The sequence below is a fragment of the Talpa occidentalis genome, unplaced genomic scaffold (genome assembly GCF_014898055.3).
Source record: "Talpa occidentalis isolate TD23 unplaced genomic scaffold, MPIMG_talOcc4v2.1 talOcc4.2, whole genome shotgun sequence".
NCBI classification, from domain to species: Eukaryota; Metazoa; Chordata; class Mammalia; order Eulipotyphla; family Talpidae; genus Talpa; species Talpa occidentalis.
In genome coordinates this window covers 65,658,104-65,666,204 of record NW_023602073.1, presented here as the reverse complement: position 1 = coordinate 65,666,204, position 8,101 = coordinate 65,658,104, and positions in this window count along the sequence as shown.

The window sequence follows — 8,101 nt, the reverse complement described above, 5'->3', positions numbered from 1 at the left end:
GCGCAGAGCCCTCTCCCCCGCGCGGGGGCGTCGGGCTGTTTCTCCACCTGCTTCCGGTGGGCTCTCGCCCGCTTCCCGCCTGCCGCGGCCGCCGCCCGGAGGACGGGGTTCCCGCGACCGCTCGGGGGCCGGGCTCTTGGGGGCCGCGCGGACACGCCGGCCGGAGGGCGGCCGGCCCTGAGCGGTTCCGGCTTCGCGCCTGCCGCGTGAGCGAGGACCGCACCCCGCCTGGCTCTGCCCTTGCTGCGCGCCCTCCGGCGGGCGAGCTGTCCCTGCCGTTCCCGAGCCTCGCCGAGGCCCCTCCGGGGGGGAAGGCGCACCCCCGGCGCTGTGACCTTGTAATATCATCACCCCCTTCCTGACCACCCCACCCCACCCCACCCCGCCGGGATGGTTCCCCAGTCTCCTTCACCAGCGCGGATGCCTAGGCTCCCTTCTTCCACATTTTCTTTGTTCACGTGTGGAATTTCAAAGAACAAAGGGCCCTTGCTTCTCTCTTCCTTGCCCCACAGTCCAGATTTCAGCTCTCCTTCCCCTTCCCCTGCCTGCATTGTGGTCTGTATGAAGCCTGCAGCTGGGAGGATTCGGGAGTCTGAAGAGGCTTGGGCGCTACTGCCTGGAAAGCCCCAGGTTGCTCTCTTTCTCGTGGAAATCTCAAACCAGGTGAATTAGTCCCTCAACACACTTCCTCTAGGCAGACGGGGCCTAACTAATTAAAAATTCAGTTCTTGGTTAATTAAAAATTCGCTCCCTGGTTCACAAAGAGCATTCACAACATCCCAGTGTCCTCTGAAAGGGTAAAAGTGAGCATGCACATTGTTTGCACTGAGAAGGGAAGGCTTCAGTGACTAACCCAGGTCGATCAGCTCAAAACCTTTGCTCAATTAACTAACTTCCATGCTCCCTACTCCCAAAATGGAGTGGAGAATGCTGTCTCCCCTCCCGGTACCCAAATCCAGAGCAGAGCAAGAATGGGTCCTGTTTCTGGTGCCAGGACCAAAAATTCCTCAGGGGCTTCTAAATGGGAAAAACCAAATCCTGCACCAACATAGAAATTCTACCTTCTCTTCTAAAAGTCCCCTGTGATAGCTTCTACTCTTCACTGATACTCGCTAAGCGCCCATTGTGAGCCTGGCCTGCAGGTGTAGCAAATTATGAAAAGGACAGGAAGGCCGGAGCCCACTGCAGCCGGTCAAGTGCAGGGGGTGGGGGGGAGCTGCAGTTGGACAGTGTGAATCATAGCAGCGTGAGAATATCAGAGACTCAGAGCTCAGGCCCTAGAAGGGGCAGGCCTAGGGCTACAGCTAGTCAGGTCATGGCACTAGTCTACTCCCAGAAGAGGGAAAAGCACAGCCCCAACAGAGAGACCCTAACAGCCCAAGAACCTCTGAGAGAGGCAGGAGGAGCTGAAAGTGACCCTGCAGGTCAGAGAGAGCCAGAAATGCCATGCTAAGAACTTCTGACCTTAATTTAGGATGAGGGAAACCACTAAAAGCTATTAAAGATAAACCCTCCTGGATCTCCAGAAGCCTTATTCCCAGCACTGCTAGTGACTCTTAATGTTCCCAAGGTACCGTTTATTCCCATCCAGCCTCAAAGACCCATTCCAACCTTCTGCTACTGAAGGATGGCCCAATGACAAACTATGGTCTGCAGCCGGGGGGCCCGCTGCTTGTTTTTGTAAATATACCAGTAATATGAACATCCCCTCCCTGCTCAGCAGCTGAGAGCAAAGCCATCTGCATCAATGTGGCCTGTGAGAGCTCAGCAAAATCTACTGCCTGCTGGTAAAGCCAATCTCTTCAACCCCCACTAAAGACCAAGGAACCAGATAAAGAAGATTTAAACAAGGGGTACTCAGCCTTTCCATCTCCACAGTGCTTTCTTTAGAATGGAAGAGATCACACCTCCACATTGCCTTCCTCTGCATGTAAATGGCATCACTCTATCTCTGGGTCAAAACAACTTAGAACTGGAAGCCCTCCTGTCAAGAATAATTACATTTTTAATGGCAATGATTCACTGTTCCTAACTTTTAAAACTAAATTCAAACTTGTGATTGTTGGAACAGCTAACAGCTATTCAGTAAAAATCTGCCAGACTGCTTCCCAAGTTCAAATCATCTTTGATTTTCTAATAAACTCTTTGTCTATGAATGAGACTTAGCTCCAGTTAACAGGGGGCCTCCTGGTGGTGCAAGGGGTTAAGACACAGCACTATGAAGCTATTCGCAGACACTGCAGCATGAGTTCGATCCCAGCCCAGGGAGGTGACCCCATGGCTCAGCAGACCTCTCCTGACTCACCCCCTGCTCCCCTTGATATAGAGCAGCCCCAATATTGAACAGGTTCCTGGCTGTGGGTCCTCACCCGCGCGCTTAAAAGGGACTTAAGAATACTCCACTACAGGCACACACAAAAGGTTAATAAAAGCCTTATTTACAAGGGAAAAGGAAATAAGGAAAATGTACAACTCAGGGAGAAAATAGGGAAATAAAGTCTTTAATGTGTCCTACCCGATCCGCTGACCTGGAAACCCAAAGTCACTCTCAGAGCTGGCCGGACGCTGCGAGCTGGCGGAGAGCCAAAATGGGGAACCCCCAAAGCCCACGTGTCTGCCTTTTATATCCACCTGGCTGCTTAACCCCACCCTCAGGTCCCAGCTACCTTCCCTTTGGGGTGATTGGGATTTGGAGTTCCCAGTGTCTTTGGCTTTGGCCTGGGGTGGGGTGGAGTCCACAAAGCCTGTATGGAATTAGCTTTAGGACATCCTTTTCCCCCTAACACCCTCAGCAGTGTATTGCAGTAGATATGCCTGTTCTGCTCCCCACTCTGTCTCTGGTGAATCCTCTCAACCCTCGCATCTTTGGTCTGTACCCCTGCTCTTGTAGGCATAAATAAATCTTTTTTTAAAAAAACAGTAAGGATGGGTTTATATTTTTTTTATTTTTAAGGATTTATTTATGTCTACAAGAACTGGGGTACAGGCCAGATGCGTGGGAGGGTGAGAGGATTCACCGGAGACGGGGTGAGGAAGAGAACAGGCAGACTGACAAAATACACTGCTGAGGGGAGCAGTGGGCGAGACAGGAGAGGTCTGCGTGCCATGTGGGTAGCTCCCTGGCCGGACTGGGATTGAACTCCTGCTGCAGAGGCTGCGGACAGCTTCATAGTGCTGTGCCTAACCCCTTGCACCAGCAGGGAGGCCTGGTTTTATATTTTTAACAATGGAAAAAAATCAATAAATATATGAAATTTTGACATGTGCCAAATATATGAAATTTCAGTTGTTTCCATAAAGTTTTGCTGAAACATGGTCACACTTATTTGTTTCCATGGTGTCTTTACCCTCTTTCATGCTGTAATGGTGGACTTGATCATTGTAATTTAGGTAATATAGCTTGCAACGCGTGTGCTGTATATTCTCTTACCTTTTACAGAAGGCCCCTGATTTAGCAGAAGCTAAGTGAGGTCCTAGAGGGAGCACACATACACAGTCTGGGCAGAGCCCTCCTGCTACTGCTGCTCACACTGGGAATTCTGGTTCAGCAGCACCACTGGCCTTTCAGTTCCTGTCCTTCCTAGTTTCCAGAGGCTTAACTCTCACAGGGAAATCCTGAACTGACATCTTCATTGGCTAATGGACCTGCCCTTCAGAGACCTTGGGCAATTGAGCAATTCTGTATAGACAGCCCGGGCTTGCCTTACCACAGTTTCCACATTTTGCTGGGACAATGAGAAGTCTCTTGCATAGCTTTCCATTTGCTCACTTGATTGTTATGGTGTTTTGTTTTGTTTTGATGCTATGGCTAAATGGGAATTTTCCTTTTGTTTACCAAAGTGTGGAAAATCAATTTTTGTTTATTGATCCTGCAACTTGGAAAACTACCTTATGAATTCTTAATTTGTCAGTGTCCTGTGTTTTCCAGGTATAACCCTATCTGTCATCTGCAAACAATTAGAGTTTGGTTTCTCCCTTTCAAATCTGTCTCTTTAAAAAAAAAAAAAAATTATTTATTTATACAAGCACTGAAGCGTGGGAGGGTGAGAGAATTCACCAGAGCCAGAGCCGGGAACAGAACAGGCAGACGGACGAAATACACTGCTGAGGGAAGAGGTCTGCCGCGCCATGTGGGACCCTCGCCGGCCAGGATCGAACTGGCGCTGCAGAGGCTGTGGACAGCTTCACAGCGCTGTGCTCAACCACCTGCGCCACCAAGGGAGGTCCTCAATATGTCTTACTATAGTTCAGTTTTTGCATTCCCTGATCCCCTTATGGTATCTTTGTTGATCCAGTTGTCTTGCATTTTCAATCATTTTTATATTCTTTAATTATGTTGTAGACATATGTGGTGTTATGATACTGGCTCTTTTGTCAGGTGAACATGATAACCCCCACCGATACTGGCTTTTTGTATTTGAGACTTTTTATAAAAACTAGAATGTGGCTAATATTAATAAGTGCTCCATGTGTGCTTGAGAAAAATCTTTATCATCAGTTGTTGGATAAAAGTTTGAATATATTAAATCAGGGAGTTAACTGTGTTGATCAAAACAAATATTCACTTAAGAGACTCTACGGTTGGTTCATAGCTTGGAGAAGGAAGAGGCTGCAGATGGGGAGATCAGACAGGTGTGGGATAAAGGGCAAATGTACACATTTGCTGAGTGGAATGTGGGGGCTGAGGGGCACTCTGGGTTGGAGGGGTCAGGAAGTTTGGGACACCAAATAGAGGTTCCAGGAGGCAGAGACTGATGGGTGAGGTCATGCGCTTGAATGAAATCTCAGGGGAATGTGGTAAGGTCAGAAACTGTGATCTAACCCTTCCAGAATTGTAAATTGGTCATCTTTGGTAAGCTGCTCTATTAATACCCTTATGACTGTTGTAACTAAGGACAATAGTATCAACAACATAAGGGGTGTGGATGAATCCTGCCTGGATTCAGTCTATCAACCCAGCCCAAAAATGTGTTTGCCATCATGCCCACCAGCACCCTTTTTGCATGGGCAGTTGTTCAGTGTTCCAGGCTTCCTTTGACTAAAGTAAAACAACCCCAAAGTGGTTCTCCCAGAGCAGATTACAGGCAGGGAAAGGGGCAGGTGGTGCCACAAACAACCCTGACCTACTTAACTGTGCTGCCTGCTACCTGTCCTGCCTCTGCAGGAGCTCAACTTGCAGGTCTCAACTGGCAGGATTTCTCGGCCATTCACTGGGCCCAGTTACTGCTGCCAACCTGCACCCAGATGAAGGGCTGGTAGGGCTAATAGTGCCACTGGGTGGGGAGGAATTCCAGTAGGGACTGAGGTTACATATCAGTAAAGACTTTACTAGTTTCACCTGGGAAGGCTGACGTGGGAGTTCAGTATCCTAGGAGGCTCGGGATCCCTGAGGATATGAAAAGAGGTGACTGTGGGATGTTTTGGAGACGGAAAGGTGTACCAAGCTGCTTTGTGGTGCCCTCCCTGTTTGTGTGCGTGTCCAGTGGAGGAGAGAGGCAGGCATCTACCTGGTGCTTTTGCATTTTGCACAATGTTTTTTCCTCCCTTTAACCTTTCAATCTCTTTTCTGGAGTCAAATAGGCAGAGCAAGTCGGCACTTCATAGGGATACTGGGAGACGCTTAGGAGGCTCTTCATGTAGGACGGTGAACAAAGTGGCTGGTGAAAGTGATCCCTCGTTTTAATCTCCTGGAATCTCACAGCCCGGAGAGCTAAGCACGAATGTTACTACCCCAGTTTTACAGATGAGCGGCTGGCAGATGGAAATGCCTGGTTCAAGGTCACCCAGGCTTAATGCAGAGTGGGCCTGAGACATCAGTTTACGCCTGTTACACCTGCTAGGCGTCAGGTGAGCGCGGGGGGAAGGGGTTGGGGACCAAGCTCCAGCGGGGGGGTAGTGGGGGGTGAGGGGGGAGGATAGGAAAGGGGGGTGCACTGGGCGGGTGACGTCACCCTCTTGCTCTGGTCCTCGGGGCGGGGCTGAGCGGGATCCAGGTTCTGGTCATTCACACCCTGGCCTGGGTTGGCAGTTGGGACCCAAGTGGCAATTCGCACCAGAATGCCTCAGGGGAAATGGAGCTTGTTCTGAAGTTTCCAGGGGCTGGAGGTGTGGGGGAGGACACATAACTGGCGTGTGAGGAGGTGCAGCAAGCTGAGTGGAGTGGAGGGGCGAGTGCCCCACACTGAGGCTCACCCTAGTAACGGCCATCTCGAGGGACCTCACTGTTTTCAAGGATTCTCGCACTTTCCCAATTTCTTTAACAAGTCCATGCCACCTTGACTTAAGAAAAAGAGTCTGGGCCAGAGGATGAGCGACTTGTCTAGTATCACACTGTCACTATTTCCTGGGCCCAAGCTTTTTTTTTTTTTTTTAGATTTATTTATTTATGCATACAAGAGCTGGGGTACACGGGCCTCCCCGGTGGCACAGCGGTTGAGCGCTGGGTTGCAAAGCTGCCCGCAGCCTCTGCAGCGCCAGTTCGATCCCCGGCTGCTCCCCGGCCACCGGAGGAGGGTCCCGCATGGCACGCAGATCTCTCCTGCCGCCCGCTGCTCCCCTCAGCAGTGTGCTTTGGTCCTTCTGCCTGCTCTGCTCCCCGCTCTGGCTCTGGTGAATTCTCTCGCCCTCCCGCGCTTCTGACTATACCCAGTGCTTGTATAAATAAATAAATAAATAAATCTTTAAAAAAAAAAAAAACACGCCTCCTCTGGGCTGAGAATTTAAAATAAAAAAAAAAAGAGCTGGGGTACAGGCCAGAAATGTAGCGGGGGGAAGTGGGGGGGGAGGCGGTGAGAGGATTCACCAGAGACAGAGTGGGAAACAGAACAGGCAGATTGACAGAAATACACTGCTGAGGGGAGCAGCAGGCGGGTGAGTCAGGAGGGTCAAGTCTCGTCTACTGGCGAGTCAGGTCTGCTGCGCCATGTGGGTTGCTCCTGGCCAGCCTGGGATTGAACTCGTGCTACAGAGGCTGTGGAGTGCTTCATAGTGCAGTGCTTAACCCCCTGCGCCACGAGGGAGGCCCCCACCTGGGCCCAAGTCTTAATCCTAGAGTCTGAATCCGAATCCCCCATTCCACCTAGTCCCCCCCCACACACACACAGAAAGACTGGGAAAGGGCAGCTGTCATAGACAGAACCCCCTGGGTGCCACCCCTTTTTTTGGGTCTGCTGACTCATCTAGCACTCACCTTGCAGCATGGATCCAGAATGCCAACTGGCTCATTGACACAGAGCACCAGGAATGCCACCACATAGAGGGGTTGTAAGCATGCCCTGTCCCAGAGGGGACCCTAGCAGCAGCTGGGTCATGCAGAGATGAGCTAGAGATGCCCAGCTAGACAACGGTCACTGGTTGATTTGGAAGATGTGGGTTCTGTCCATCCACACACTCACTGCCAACTTGCCAAGAAACCAGACGAGCCTCCCCGCCAGCCCAGCCTCCCTGTGAGATCTGCTGCTGGCTGACAGCCCTCAGACTGCCACACTTCCTATGTCAGGGCTCAGCTTTCAGGCAAGACCTGCAGGCCAGGAAGCAATATTGTCTTTAAAGTGACTTTGCAGGGCCTCCCTGGTGGCGCAAGGGGTTATGCACAGCATGTGAAGCAATCCGCAGCCTCGGAAGCATGAGTTCAATCCTCCCTGCCAGCCAGACGCAGCAGACCTCTCCTTTCTCACCCGCTGCTCCCCTCAGCAGTGTATTTCAGTCAGTCTGCCTGTTCTGTTCCCAGTGCTGTCTCTGGTGAGTCCTCTCACCCCCCTCCCCCCGCACCTCTGGCCTGTACCCCAGATCTTGTATGCATAAATAAATCTTTTTAAAAAATAAAATAAATAAAATAAAGTGACTTTGCACTTCTCTGTTCACATTCATTTAGATTCACTACTGCAGTTTAACAACAGGAGAACATTCCTCAGTAACTGGGGCTTTCCTATCAAGCTCTCCTTGCCCCAATTTACGGCCTTCACCTATTCCATATTCATCTCAAAGGATACACAACTATATTCCAATTTGTTGTATCTGAGGTTTCATGTATATTTTTAAGGATGACTGCTGATTCTACTGGAACGTTTAGCTTTTCAAGAGTTTAAAGCCCCAACAACTC